Source organism: Anomaloglossus baeobatrachus, chromosome 3, assembly GCF_048569485.1.
Source record: "Anomaloglossus baeobatrachus isolate aAnoBae1 chromosome 3, aAnoBae1.hap1, whole genome shotgun sequence".
NCBI lineage: Eukaryota > Metazoa > Chordata > Amphibia > Anura > Aromobatidae > Anomaloglossus > Anomaloglossus baeobatrachus.
Genome location: NC_134355.1, coordinates 535,802,910 through 535,818,516, shown reverse-complemented (window position 1 = coordinate 535,818,516; position 15,607 = coordinate 535,802,910). Strand labels below are relative to the sequence as shown.

The window sequence follows — 15,607 nt, the reverse complement described above, 5'->3', positions numbered from 1 at the left end:
AAGGTATGTGCGTGTGACGCTGCCGTAGCGATAATGTTCGCTACGGCAGCGATCACAAAATGTTGCACGAATGACAGGGGCGGGTTCCAGTGCTCACGACATCGCTAGCAATCGCTAGCGATATCGCAGCATGTAAAGCACCCTTAAGACTTTAGCACTCAGTATTGGTGGAGAAGGTGAGAGATGTCAGCTATAAAGTCCACTGACCAGGGAAAAGGAAGCTCTTTTCCATATATTATGACAACTTGTTAAAACCCTGGAAGGACAAGAACATACTAGAAAGCCTTTGCTTAAAGGGTTGGTTCACCTTTTCACTATCAATGCAAATCCCTATTATAAGTCTCTTAATTGCCTTCTATTTCTAGGTCTGGCATTGAGCGGCGCTATTCCCCTCTCTCAGTGGTGATCACATGACCCCTGGGTCCTGCGGCCTCTGGCATCCACTGATGTCGCGTCAACTTCCAGGCTCTGAAAGATGACGTGACATGTGCAGCTCCAGCTGCCTCTGATCCTTAGTGACTGGGCTGTGGGCGGTGATTACTACACGTCACAGCCCAGTATCAAGAGGAGGGCTTACCCATCCTGAAGCTGTGTGCGGCTGGCATCAGGATCGAGAGGAGAGGGAGAGGAGTAGTCAAGTCGGGTGAGTATGTTATCGCACGGGGGTGGGATGATGAGCAGAATGCAGTGTGTGCACAGTGTGTGTGAGCAGAGCAATGTGTGTGTGTGTTTCTGTATTGTGCAGAGCTTGGAGCTGCTGCTGCTTCACTGATGTGATTTCTCTCAGTGCGATAACATGCAGAGACAGGGAAGAGGGCAAGGAGGAGTCTTTGGCTGAAGATCTGAGGGTGTGTGTGGGTGGGTGTGAGATACAGACTGCTGCCACCGCAAAGGATCATGGAAGTTGTAGGAACTGAACACAGGAAGTCAGGAGAGAGATTAACCCCATCAGAGCTGGAGGATGTGCTGCTAGTGTGACTCCCTGGTAAAACTGGGTAGTCACAAATAGGCCGCCGCATAACACCATTCCCTCACTAGGAAACACACAGCCAACCAGATACCCTAGTCACCCCCCCTTAGGGACAGACAGACACACCAGTGGGCGTGAGCAGGCGGTTGGGACACGCCCACCCGAGGGTCTAGACAGCCCGGGGCAGGAAAACAGTAGAGTTTTGTCTAGAGTTCAGTTTGGAGAGGAGTGTGGGCTTGAGCTACATGTAGCTCCAGCAGTGAAGTCCAATTTGAACGGTACCAGGGTAGGAGCACTGGTGCCACTGGCTAGGCGGCAGACGGTGGTCTCTGTCAGCAGGAGACAGGAAGATAGCTCGGCAGAACCGAGGTGGACCGGGACAGGGTTGTAGCCCGCCGGTACCAACATGGGGAACTGACCCGGAAACCATAGCACAAAGGGGGGTACTCGGACCCTGAAACCAGCACCGGAACTGAGCAGAACTGGTTAATTAACTGATTGAGGCCAGGACTAGAGGTCCTGTCCCACCCAAAGTCCCTCATAGAACACAACAGCCCACCAATTAGGTAAAGAAGTCACCGCCAGGGCCCATAGATCCCACTGACCAGCGTCTGCGGGCACGGCTCCTTAGGCCACATCCAGCCGGGAGCGGACTCCTGAGTTTCACATTAGGAAAGTCCACTTTACACAAGCAGTGCAGGAAAAAGATAGAGACCACCAGCCGGGTGGGGGACCCGAACGCAACCGGCCGTGGCACCGGCCACCATCACCTTGGTTTACCAGAGACTTGTGTGTTTTACTAACAGTGAGTACACCAGCACCCACTGCGGTCGCCATCCCTTGCACTGAGCCACCGGGTCCCGGGGCCACCATCCCTGCCCACGGATGGGTTAACAACTTGCTGCACAACATCTCCCCCGGGTGCCCCATAACAGCAGCAGTGGTGTCCCACCTCACCACACACCGTGGGTGGCGTCACAAACTTACTATGACCTAGCCCGTACATCTACGTCCCCCCATTTATTGGCATGTCCGCGACACCCCCGGGTCCGGAGACCCTCGAGCCACCACCCCTGAAGGCCCGGATCCAAGCAGCGTTGGCTGCTGTCACGGGGGCGGCATACCCCAAAACTTGGCATCATGAACAGGATACTTACCCATCCACTTACCTTGTGGAAGTGCGCCTTGTATTGTACAGTCAACGGTGATCCGTTGCCAAATTTTCAGAAGTCGCTATTTTGCCGCCATTTTGGGTGCGAAAACTACAGCCCAGCGTCTTCTTCCCCGTGAAAAGGGCGCAAAAGCCGAAGCCCCACCCCCTGGGAATGCGGCCGGAAAGCAAGCCTGGAAGTCGGAAAACGAAACTAAGAGGCTGCAAAAAGAAGTGCCGGAAAATGACCGAGGAGGAGTAGCAGGAAGATGTCCTCTACAAAATCTAATGCTGGGGCCGCGCCGACCGCTGGAGCGGTGGCGCCCTGAGGTGGGGTGGTGACCCCCGTGGAGGAGCATAAATCAGATCACTTACCGTTGGGGACCGCTACCTGGCTGGAGCGGGAGCTGGCGAGGTTCTGTATCTGGGTACGGTCGCAGTCACTGCAACAGGTGCTGGAGTGGAAGGTGGAGGTCCGGAGAATAGTGGTCGTGGTGTGGGCGCATGAGAGCCGAGCTACCCGTACGGCACCACGTCAGGAGAAAGGTACCCAGACTGACTTGACCTCGTTAACCTGCCCGAAGCTGGAGCCTGTTTCCTACGTGATGGGAAAGTGCCGGCCAGCACTGCTCCCTGGAGCAGCGGCAGCACCTGCTATACCACCTCCGTTCCCGATGGAAGTTCAAAGCTCCGGGATGCATTGCAGCTGGTCCCGGAATGCCGATCCTCGGGGCCTAAGTGAGCCATACGGCCCCATACAGCAGTGGTAGCGGTTCCAGGCCACTTTCCCTGACAAGTCACCGTTGGGACCATCTGAATGTCTACAGTTGTTTTATAGTTGAAAGACAATGGTTTTGAATTTGCGGGCCAACCCATAAACTTTTGGGTCTTGTAAATAATCCCTGACCAACCTTCTCACCAAGCCACAGTCCCTGTAGAGGCTGGTTGGAGGAAGGGCCTGTGGTAGAGTTGGCCGAGGCCCTGTCACCATTGAGACTGGTGACTATGCACCAGCTCAGGGGTCCCCTGGATGTGGAACCCTTGAAAAGGACTGCCGGGTAAGGAACTTTTTACGTTTGGGCAACACCCGGACCTGTCCTGGACTTGGGCAAAGGGGTGCGCACCAGTGCTTAGCAGTGGCACCAGGGGGCAGGTTGTTTGGGTGGGTGAAGTGAGAAGGACTCGGTCCCGTCCCATCCCAGTTTTATTGTGCAACGTTTAAGAAACATGCCTCCCATAAGGGATGAAAACAAAAATATGCTAACTGTAAATATGTTATTATACTTGTAACTGTTCATCTTTTATCTTTTCCAGTTAAATAAATGGTGGTGGTAGGACAGCCCGTGGACGGTCTGTGTTTAACCAAGGGGGAATGTGACGCCCTGGCAAAACCAGGTAGTCACATAAGACCACAGAATAAGCAATACCTCTAAAAATATATTTAATTTTATTTAGAAAAATATAAAAATATGACAAACAGTGTCTCTCTAAAAAATACATAAAGGACAAAACAGTGCCAGTGAGATGTTGGGAAGAGATAGTTTCAGCGTGAAAAGGATAGCGATAGATATTCACAGAGTCATCAAATTACTGATCTCATAGCCTTTGTTGACCCTTCCTGACGACGGAGGGTGTCCTAAGTTACAAGACACTCCCCGTTCCGGGTGGCTGTCCCTCCCTGTCCCTATCTCTAGCCAAGGGGTGTCCAGGTAGTCACACATAGGTCCCCGCATAACATCGTTACCTCACTAGGAAACACACAGCCAACCAGATACCCTAGTCACCCCCCCTTAGGGACAGACAGGAACACCAGTGGGCGTGACCAGGCAGTTGGGACACGCCCACCCGAGGGTCTAGACAGCCCGGGGCGGGAAAACAGTAGAGTTTTGTCTAGAGTTCAGTTTGGAGAGGAGTGTGGGCTTGAGCTAGGTGTAGCTCCAGCAGTGAAGTCCAAGTTGAACGGTACCAGGGTAGGAGCACTAGTGCCACTGGCTAGGAGGCAGATGATGGTCTCCTTTAGCAGGAGACAGGAAGACGGCTCGGCAGAACCGAGGTGGACCGGGACAGGGTTGTAGCCCACTGGTACCGACACGGGGAATCGACTTGAAAACCGTAGCACAACAGGGGGTACTCGGACCCTGAAGCCAGCACCGGAACCGAGCAGAACTGGTTAATTAACCGATTGAGGCCAGGACTAGAGGTCCTGTCCCACCCAAAGTCCCTCATAAAAGACAACAGCCCACTGATTAGGGATAAGAGGTCACCGCCAAGGCCCATAGATCCCACGGGCCAGCGTCTGCGGGCACGGCTCCTTAGGCCACTTCCAGCCGGGAGCGGACTCCTGAGTTTCACACTAGGAAAGTTCACCTTACACAAGCAGTGCAGGAAAAGGATAGAGACCACCAGCCGGGTGGGGGACCCGAATGCAACCGGCTGCGGTACCGGCCACCATCACCTTGGTTAACCAGAGACTTGTGTGTTTTACTAACAGTGAGTACACCAGCACCCACTGCAGTCGCCATCCCCTTCACCGAGCCACCGGGTCCCAGGGCCACCATCCCTGCCCACGGAAGGGTTAACAACTTGCTGCACAACATCTCCCACGGGTGCCCCATAACAGCAGCGGTGGTGTCCCACCTCACCACACACCATGGGTGGCGTCACGAACTTACTACAGCCTAGCCCGTAAATCTACGTCCCCCCATTTATGCGGCGTGTCCGCGACACCCCCGGGTCCGGAGACCCTCGAGCCACCACCCCTGAAGGCCCGGATCCGAGCAGCTGGCACGGGGGCGGCACACTAGAGCACGATAAAAGGTAATCTTGCTAAAATAACATAATAGATATGTGGAGAGGCACATACAGTTAGGTCCAGAAATATTTGGACAGTGACACAAGTTTTGTTATTTTAGCTGTTTACAAAAACATGTTCAGAAATACAATTATATATAATATGGGCTGAAAGTGCACACTCCCAGCTGCAATATGAGAGTTTTCACATCCAAATCGGAGAAAGGGTTTAGGAATCATAGCTCTGTAATGCATAGCCTCCTCTTTTTCAAGGGACCAAAAGTAATTGGACAAGGGACTCTAAGGGCTGCAATTAACTCTGAAGGCGTCTCCCTCGTTAACCTGTAATCAATGAAGTACTTAAAAGGTCTGGGGTTGATTACAGGTGTGTGGTTTTTCATTTGGAAGCTGTTGCTGTGACCAGACAACATGCGGTCTAAGGAACTCTCACTTGAGGTGAAGCACAACATCCTGAGGCTGAAAAAAAAGAAAAAATCCATCAGAGAGATAGCAGACATGGTTGGAGTAGCAAAATCAACAGTCGAGTACATTCTGAGAAAAAAGGAATTGACTGGTGAGCTTGGGAACTCAACAAGGCCTGGGCGTCCACGGATGACAACAGTGGTGGATGATCGCTGCATACTTTCTTTGGTGAAGAAGAACCCGTTCACAACATCAACTGAAGTTCAGAACACTCTCAGTGAAGTAGGTGTATCTGTCTCTAAGTCAACAGTAAAGAGAAGACTCCATGAAAGTAAATACAAAGGGTTCACATCTAGATGCAAACCATTCATCAATTCCAAAAATAGACAGGCCAGAGTTAAATTTGCTGAAAAACACCTCATGAAGCCAGCTCAGTTCTGGAAAAGTATTCTATGGACAGATGAGACAAAGATCAACCTGTACCAGAATGATGGGAAGAAAAAAGTTTGGAGAAGAAAGGGAACGGCACATGATCCAAGGCACACCACATCCTCTGTAAAACATGGTGGAGGCAACGTGATGGCATGGGCATGCATGGCTTTCAATGGCACTGGGTCACTTGTGTTTATTGATGACATAACAGCAAACAAGAGTAGCCGGATGAATTCTGAAGTGTACCGGGATATACTTTCAGCCCAGATTCAGCCAAATGCCGCAAAGTTGATCGGACGGCGCTTTATAGTACAGATGGACAATGACCCCAAGCATACAGCCAAAGCTACCCAGGAGTTCATGAGTGCAAAAAGTGGAAAATTCTGCAATGGCCAAGTCAATCACCAGATCTTAACCCAATTGAGCATGCATTTCACTTGCTCAAATCCAGACTTAAGACGGAAAGACCCACAAACAAGCAAGACCTGAAGGCTGCGGCTGTAAGGGCCTGGCAAAGCATTAAGAAGGAGGAAACCCAGCGTTTGGTGATGTCCATGGGTTCCAGACTTAAGGCAGTGATTGCCTCCAAAGGATTCACAACAAAATATTGAAAATAAAAATATTTTGTTTGGGTTTGGTTTATTTGTCCAATTACTTTTGACCTCCTAAAATGTGGAGTGTTTGTAAAGAAATGTGTACAATTCCTACAATTTCTATCAGATATTTTTGTTCAAACCTTCAAATTAAACGTTACAATCTGCACTTGAATTCTGTTGTAGAGGTTTCATTTCAAATCCAATGTGGTGGCATGCAGAGCCCAACTCGCGAAAATTGTGTCACTGTCCAAATATTTCTGGACCTAACTGTATTATCAAGATTTAGGAGAAAAAAAAACCAGTTTGGTAACTGGACAACTTCTTTAATGACTCAGTCAGAAGCTAAAATTCCTGATGTCAAAGTAGCAGGGAATTTGTTACCTACCCAAAGTCAGAATGGCTGAAAAGTGTTATTTAAGAATAGGGGCAGGTTCTTGGGGTTGCTAGGTTACCCTTGTGTTATTAAGCATGAATCTCAGGTCAATTTAAAGCCCTATAGGCCCGTAGGGCTGGCGCAGGGTGCCCGGCCCTCAGCTTTGGGTAGAGGGGAGGGTATGTAGCAAAGCCAGGGAGGAATGAGATAATCTTAGCACTGGAGGTCTTGGTTACATGCACCTAGCTAGCTTTAACTAAAGATCAAGGCATGTGTTTGTGCTTCCCCCATGGAAGCAGCAGAGCTGCTCAGATCCAGGTTAACTGTGGCTCAAGGGTCTCCAGACCCGGGGTCGTGCAGCAACTCAAATGAAAGAGGGTATTTACAGGGGAGTTAATGTATAGTTTGGGACACCACCCGTGGTGTACGGTACTCACTCAATTCATAAGCAGACGCTGACAACCGGGTAAACCAATTCTCTGGGTACCGCTGCCGCTGAGGGGAGCTCATCCGGGTCCTGTCCCCTATAGTGTTGCCTGGTGATCCATGACCTTCCTCCTGGCATTAAGTTTAACTTCAACGTGGTAGCCCAGTAGTATGGAACTTGCCGGGCCCCGCTCCCCACTATGGCTAAGTGTGGGAGCTTGCTCTCAGGGTTCAGGCTTGGGATTTTCTTGACTGTTTTGGATTGGAAAGTCATATCTCCCTCGTTGCGCTAATGCCCCAATTCTGGAGCGGGTGGGAACAGATCATAAAGGCTCCGTTCTCCTCAGGTGAATTGTCGGGTTGCCTGAAGCTACTCCCTGACCTAGGGTCCGTGTACCTCGTCGTGCCTTCGGTCACGGGCCAGTGATAGTGCTAGGTTGCTGGCTGTCCTCCTCGACAGGTCCAGGCACCTTGCCACAATCCCCTGCCACCGGGGGTCTGACTCCTCTAGGCCCAGACCACCATCTGCAATCTAAACAGTTTCTCTAGGAGCCACCTCTCCCGACCTCCTCTCTCTCACTACACTCCTTCACTCACTGACTACACTCCTCCCCTCCCTGACCCCCTAGTTGGGCGACTCTATTCCACTCAAGCCGTCCACTGGTGTGCCTGGTGGGTGTGGTGCAGGGTGTATCTACGATTTGCTTTGCTTTTGCAGGCAAAACTATTTAGATAGGGACCCAGAACCAACAGGGAGGTGGAATACCGCACGCAAGAGCAGCTTGTGCAGTACCCTGTGATGGCCTGCTAGTCCAGGGGCGTCACATGTTCACTTGAGTTTCTAACTGTACTAGGGAGATTGAACAGAATGCAGTGTGCGGAGACTGCTGAGTCACCTAGCTGATTTCAATACTCCTGTTTGGGGCTCGTAGGTGTTGGAGCACAGGGAGAAGAGGATCTGAGACTGGTATGATCATACCCATTATTTGTGGAAAGTTTGGTACAGAAAATAGACTGTAATCTATTTGGGTTGGCCCGCACTGACATACAGTATGCACCTGCTGAATGAACTGGCTATTTGCTGTTTTACCTCTATGCCCAGAAGAGATTGTTTTGTTTGGAATCAATTGAAGTTTTATGAATGCAATAACACTGCCATGTTTGGAGAAACTACGTTGCCTGTGTGAACATTATTTAATGCCTAGCTGAGAGCGTGAATCTCTACAACATACATTAAAACTCCAATACTCTAAACTGTAAATGTTGTTGGTCGGCCTGATATCTACTTCTATACTAAATATCTACTAATTAGTGGAAGAGTCCATCAAAATACTCAAGAAATGGACCAAATTATGAGGGTTTTGCAGTGAAAATTTCTAACATACCATAAATATCACCATTTTGCATGACAAAGTGTGAAATCCGTTATGAGAAACAACAACATAAAATGTATAATAAATTCACAGCCACCGTCAATTTCTGATGTGGAATTTTTATAGGGGAGGGGAACCCCAAACAGTTTTGGAATATTTTGAGTTTTAACTGTCAGGTTATATCGCAACGGCATTACTTTTCAGTTTGGTTGAAATGTTAAAAGAGGTTATCTGGAGTAGCTCAATGCCACATTATAAATAAGTGGTGGCAATTAAGTTATGATCTCACAAACCCAACAAAACGTATACATACCTCCCAACATTTAAAGATGAGAAAGAGGGACAAAGTATGTGTGGCGCCCTGGACAAGCCAGGTCGTCACAGGTACTACACCAACACACCCCACACCCCGGCTAGGCACACCGAAGCCAAACACAAAATCCTTGTTGCCTTCCTCCAGGGGCTGATGTCCACACCAGGGGGTGGGCCAGGCGGTTGGCCCCGCCCACCGAGGAGTTCACAGTCCTGGAGGCGGGAAAAGGAAGCAGTTCAGTTAGGGAGTAGTGGAGTGAAGTGGAAAAAGAGGAGACTGAAGGCGTCCGGGTGTGTGGCCCGGACGGAACAGCAAGGTTGGCAGACGGTGATGACCGTCTGCAGGAGAGGCCGATTGGAGCGAACCGTAAGGACCGTGGACGGGCGGTGGCCCGGCGGTACCGGATCGGAGAGCAAAGAGAAGCCAGCACCATCCGTCAGGAATTACGGACCCCGACCAGGCTAGGAGTCGCCGTAAAACTGGTCAAATCCGTTAGTGAATGGAACCTCCGGGGTTTCCCAGCAATCAAGACCCGATTGAAGGCAACAGCTCACACCATAAAGGGAAACACAGTCACCACCAAGGCTACAGTTCCCAGGGCCAGAGCCTGCGGGCAAAAGGGGCTCCATCAGCACCCATCCAAGCTGGAGAGCGGGTTACCGGTGGGAAGCCATTGGAACCGTAAACACAATACAGGTGCAGGGAAAGGCAGTCACCATCAACCTACCGGGAGAACAACCGCAGCCGTCTGTGGGACCCGTCTATCCAGCCGTTTGTTTGACTAGAGACTCCGTGTGAATTACTGGCTGAGTGAGTACCACCGTGCCGTGCGGCACAGCGCTGTCCCCGTTACCCTGCACCTCACCAGGCCCCGTAACCCGCCTGCCATCCATCCCTACCCCATCACCGGGCCCCGGGACAACCAAACCCCCTACCCACGGATGGGAGAAAACAACATCCAAGCTGCTCCCTGTCACCGCTCCCGGGATCCCCGTCCAGAGCAGCGGTGGTGTCACAACCTCACCACAACCGTGGGTGGCGTCACGGACAATATCCCTAAACCACAAACATTCCCCCTTTTCACTCACGGGCGAGGAACGCCGCTCGAGTCCCCGGGATACGGCCCACCACTCGAGCCACCACCGAGCAGCAGCAGCAGCCGGACCCGAGCAGTGGGTGAGCGCAGCGTCCCCTCCTCCGCCTGCAACATATGCGGCGCGCGTAGGCAATTTTAAGCCACGCCCTCTAACCACACCCATTTTGCAATCTGTCACACCCACATCCAATCTTTTTCAGCACTGCTGATCACATTGTTTAAGGCTGCATGCCCATGATCAGTGTTTGCAGCATTTTGGATGTAGCGTGTTTTTGCTGTGTCCAAAACACTGCATTGTACAGTACAAGCAGTGGAGGGATTTCTAGAAATCTCGTGCCCACTGTGCTTGTTTTTTCTGCAGCAAACACTGACCTGCGGAGCGTCTTTCCAGACTGCAGCATATCAATTGTTTGCTGCAGTTGCATGCGTCCTCCATAGGGAGAACACAGCAGGAGACTGCAGAGCACTGAACGCTGATCGTGGGCACAGGCAGCTGCGTTCTCCTGTAGAGGAGACGTGCAGCCCCGCAGGTCAGGACCCACTGCCTCCAGGACACAGCGAGTCCTGATCATGGGCACAGGCAGCTGCGGTGTCCTGCAGAGGAGACGTGCAGCCCCGCAGGTCAGGACGCGCTGCCTACAGGACACAGTGAGTCCTGATCATGGGCACAGGCATACGCACATATACGGTACATATTTGAACACAAATTCCCTAAAATACATATAAACAGACAAATCTATACACAGTCATCTGCACTGACATACATAGATATATACATCATACATATACACACATTGGAGGTAATAATATGGGGAAGCCGGCAGCAGCCGCACTCACCTACCCCGCTTTTCTCTATCCAGATCCTCCTCGGCATGTGATCACTTGGCAACACTTTAACAGACCTAGCCACGCACAGTGCACACTGACACCGCTGTGTATGCATAACAAGGGAGGATGGGGTTTTTAGATACTATATATATATAGGAGGGGTTGGGGGCTACAGTATATACACATCACAGGAGGGGCTGGGGGCTACAGTATATACACATCACAGGAGGGGCTGGGGGCTACAGTATATACAGCACAGGAGGGGCTGAGGCCTACAGTATATACAGCACAGGAGTGGCTGGGGCTACAGTATAAACATCACAGGAGGGGCTGGGGGCTACAGTATATACACATCACAGGAGGGGCTGGGGGCTACAGTATATACACATCACAGGAGGGGCTGGGGACTACAGTATATACAGCACAGGAGGGGCTGGGGGCTACAGTATATACAGCACAGGAGGGGCTGGGGGCTACAGTATATACAGCACAGGAGGGGCTGGGGGCTACAGTATATACAGCACAGGAGGGGCTGGGGGCTACAGTATATTCAGCACAGGAGGGGCTGGGGGCATACACAGTACTTGAGGGGCATACATATTAGGCCTATTTCAGATGTCAGTGATTCTGGTATGTATGTGCTAGTTTTTATACATACCAGAATCACTGACCTATGCAGACCCATTATAATCAATGGGTCTGCACACACATCAGTGATTTTTCATTGACCATGTCTCCGTGTGGCGTACATATGTAACCGTGATTGCCGCACAGAAACATGTCTGGTTTTTTTCTGGCACCACTGATGTCCCACAAACCACACTATGGTGTGATCCATGAAACATGTACCAGAAAAACACGGACATTTAAAATAAAAATCATTTTCAACTCACCTTCTCCAGCGATGCTGAGTTCGGCAGCTGCTCTCTGCTTCTTCCTGACTGTCACATTATGGCATGCATATTCATTTATGCAGCCAGAGCCGACCCGGAAGCAGCTGCAGAGGTGAGAGAGCGGTGGCTGGATGCTGAATCGCGGGACTCTTCAGCACCACGGAGAGCAGGAGCGGGGGCAGGTGAGTATATGTCCATGTGCAATCACGGAGTACGGATCACGTATCATGGATTGCACATGGACAACCACTGTGTGCCGTGAATCACGGCGTGTATGAAGGGACATATGTGTGTTTAACACGTCAGTGAAGAAAGTCTGTGCTTTTCACTGAGGGGCATACACGTTACTAAGGGGTACACACATTACTGGGGGAAATACACTTTACTGTGGGGCATACAAATTACTGGTAGCATAGATATTACTAAGGGGCATATAGCTCTGGTGTTGGGGTTTATACAGCTCTGGGGGCACATACAGCTCTGATGGGGATGATGGGAACATACAAATCTGGTGTGGGGGCTGGGGGCATACAGATCTGGTATGGGGGGGGCTGGAGGCATATAGCTCTGGTGAGAAGAGGGCTGCTGGGGCATACAGATCAGGTGAGGGGGGCTGGGATACATATCTGGTGGGAGGGGGCTGGAGGCATACAGAGCTGGGGGTGCTGGGGGGCATATAGATCTGGTGGGGGGGCTGGGGGGCATACAAATCTGGTGGGGGGGTGGCTGGAGGCATATAGCTCTGGTGAGGAGAGGGCTGCTGGGGCATACAGATCTGGTGAGGGGGGGCTGGGATACATATCTGGTGGGAGGGGGCTGGAGGCATACAGAGATGGGGGGTGCTGGAGGGCATATAGATCTGGTGGGGTTCTGGGGGGCATACAAATCTGGTGTAGGGGCTAAGGGGCATACAAAATCTGGTGTGGGGGCTGGGGGGCATACAGATCTGGTGAGGGGGGGTGGCTGGAGGCATATAGCTCTGGTGAGGAGAGGGCTGCTGGGGCATACAGATCTGGTGAGGGGGGGCTGGGGGATACATATCTGGTGGGAGGGGGCTGGGGGCATACAGATCTGGGGGGTGCTGGGGGCATACATATCTGGGGGTGCTGGGGGGCATATAGATCTGGTGGGGGAGCTGGGGGGCATACAAATTTGGTGAGGGGGGCATACAGATGTGGTGAGGGGGGTGACTGGAGGCATATAGCTCAGGTGAGGAGGGGGTTGGGTAGGTGGGGGGGTCACATACAGCGTTGGTGCTGCAGCTCCTCTTCCTCCAGTCTCTGCATCTATGGACAGAGCTCAGCATGTTGCTCGGTAGCTCCGCCCACAGATTTACTTCCGTACACAAGCAGCCCACAGTGAGCAGTGAGTGCACTGGGCTGAGCTGCATGTGCCGATTTAAAGCGCCAGCATCCAGGAAAGTGCTGCTGCCACCCACCCATATCAGCGGCAGCACACAGAGCCAAAGTCAGATGGGGAGAGAGCGGGTGGGCGGAGCCACGGGATAAAAGCCTCCCGATCGTGACACCGGGACACCCGCTGAAATCCGGTGTATATGTCGATCCTCCCTGGCGTGGAGCTCCAGGAGGTCCGTTTGGTGTCTGGGTCCTGCTACAGGCAGCTTGGACTATTTAAGGGAATATGTCCCAGTCCCCCCTTCGCTGCTGATGCCTCGGACGTTATTGGTGGCAGGTGAGTCCTGGAAACCCACCCGCTTGGCAGAGTTAACAGATGGCTTGAAGTCCTGGTCTGCTCTGGAATCTGCACCCCGTGAGTGCAAAGTACTGGGAGTCCTGGATTTCTACCCCGCAGGAGTCCTCTGTCCCTGGAGCTCAATCACTCACTCTCCAGCTACTTTCTTCTCTGAGTGGCTGCTGTTTCTACTGAGGTCTTGGTGGTTCCTTTCTCACTGTGTCTGAAGAGTCCTTTGTCTGTCTTGACACCTTTCCTAGATAGAGAAAGAGAATACGGGTGTATGCCGCGCTAAAAACACAGGATCCAGAAGATTTAATTAAATCCCTTTTATTTTCACAGGTCAACGCGTTTCAGAGATATATCCATCTCCTTCATCAGGACAAAAGGAATCTTACATCAGTAAATGCCAAACAAGACTCATGTATAAATGTCCGCATTGCCACGTATGCATTTTCCACGTCAGCAGCCCCCGTGACTCATAGCCATGACTCAGAGCCACGTGGAGCAGTCAGAACGCAAAAAAAAGTGTTTTAGTTGCAATAAAGAAAAAAAACATGTTTTTACATACATTACAATACAATACAATACAATCAAGTTAACATGAAGGGTTAAATAAAAACCGCTGGAATAAACATGGATTTTTTTGTGTATCATTGGTGTGTGTAAACAAATATATAACGATTAAAAAGAGAGAGATTTTGAGTTTTGTGGAGACAAAAAGACTTGAACTTGAATTTTCACTGTGAAACAGTGGATGTGTAATTACGGGTTAAAACCCCGGTGAAGTGAGGTATCCGGACTATCATGAAACTATGTGTTCAAAAAGGTGATATACTTTGAAAAATTATATATTGAAAAATATATTGATATATATAAACTAAACAGACAGTATAGACAGTATGTATATCATGTAAAGAGGAAAAATGGAAAACATATTTCCAACTGATGCTTCATCACACGGAAAGGTGAGAGAAGTGAATAAAAGAAAACATTTAAAACACACATAAAAGGTTTGAGAACTGAAGGCTTTAGATGTGATACTGAGGAACTGTCTTTCCATGTTGAAAAACTTTGGAGATCGAGAGAATCAATGGGCGCATGCGTGGAAAGGTGATGAAAGTCCAACACCGTGGGAAAAAAACACATCGTGCATGCGTTTAAGGTGAAAAAAATGGTCAGCAATGCAGAAAATTGTGTGAACGCATGTTCTAGTGCGGGAATTGATCACAGGGATTTTTGATGTGGGTGTACTAGTGAAAATATATCTAGTGTTCAAAATGCATATCTTCAGCTGGTGTGAAACAATGCCGTTTTTTTACATAAATATATGTATTTATATTGGTCACGGTAGGGATGAAAAATGAAACGCATGTGGATCTACAAAGATTTTTTGACAATGTGATACATTTAAACATGTAAAACATTTGAAAAACATTTGACAAATGATATAAAATATATAGAAAGGGACTATAAAAACATCATAGATAATCATTAATAATACTATTTTAATCAAATATTTGTTTATATATCAAAATTATTAAAAAAATTATTAACCCTTCATGTCAACTTCATTGTATTGTATTGTATGTAAAAATATGTTTTTTTCTTTATTGCAGCTAAAACACTTTTTTTTGCGTTCTGACTGCTCCACGTGGCTCTAAGTCATGGCTTTGAGTCAAAGGGGCTGCTGATGTGGAAAATGCATACGTGGCAATGCAGACATTTATATATGAGTCTTGTTTGGCAGTTACTGATGTAAGATTCCTTTTGTCCTGATGAAGCAGATGGATATATCTCTGAAACGCGTAGACCTGTGAAAATAAAAGGGATTTAATTAAATCTTCTGGATCCTGTGTTTTTAGCGCGGCATACACCCGTATTCTCTTTCTCTATCTAGGAAAGGTGTCAAGACAGACAAAGGACTCTTGAGACACAGTGAGAAAGGAACCACCAAGACCTCAGTAGAAACAGCAGCCACTCAGAGAAGAAAGTAGCTGGAGAGTGAGTGATTGAGCTCCAGGGACAGAGGACTCCTGCGGGGTAGAAATCCAGGACTCCCAGTACTTTGCACTCACGGGGTGCAGATTCCAGAGCAGACCAGGACTTCAAGCCATCTGACCTCCAGCGTCGCTTTAAGCTCTGCTACATGCAGGTAACAGGAGCAGCAGAAGACACCGCCGCTCCTGTCAGCTCCATGCAGCAACTGAAGACAGCCGCGCGATCAGCTGAGCTGACACTGAGGTTACCCG

At 49.9% G+C, this 15,607-nt stretch overlaps 1 pseudogene; it reads left to right on the top strand.

Moving 5' to 3' along the window:
- The window catches only part of LOC142297295 (phospholipid scramblase 2-like), a 138,478-nt pseudogene that overhangs the window by 26,486 nt on the left and 96,385 nt on the right, over positions 1 to 15,607 (top strand).